Raw genomic sequence first — 280 nt, 5'->3', positions numbered from 1 at the left:
ACACATAAAAAGCCACATATATATGTGTATCTATTTAATATATATATATATATTAAAGTGTATTTATTTATTTTGAGAGAGAGAGTGAGGGAGCAGGGGGAGAGGAGAAGAGAGAATCCCAAGCACCCAAGCAGGCTCCACACTGTCAGCACACATAGTGCCTGACCCCATGAACAGTGGGACTCAAACCAAGACCCATAACTGACTGAGCCACCCAGGGACCCTCAAACTATATTTGATGAGCGTTCCAAAATATTAATTTCATTGTAAATCACCCCCA

The 280-nt window shown here is 40.7% G+C and overlaps 1 protein-coding gene across 1 annotated transcript in view; it reads right to left on the bottom strand.

The window, feature by feature from the left end:
- The window catches only part of LOC144225825 (protein POF1B-like), a gene marked incomplete at its 3' end in the record, with an annotated part of 19,154 nt that overhangs the window by 3,838 nt on the left and 15,036 nt on the right, over positions 1–280 (bottom strand). The gene's annotated exons all lie outside the window — the stretch shown is intronic.

This window comes from Crocuta crocuta, unplaced genomic scaffold (assembly GCF_008692635.1).
Source record: "Crocuta crocuta isolate KB4526 unplaced genomic scaffold, BGI_CrCroc_1.0 scaffold1265, whole genome shotgun sequence".
Lineage (NCBI taxonomy): Eukaryota > Metazoa > Chordata > Mammalia > Carnivora > Hyaenidae > Crocuta > Crocuta crocuta.
This window is presented reverse-complemented; position numbering and strand designations above follow the sequence as displayed.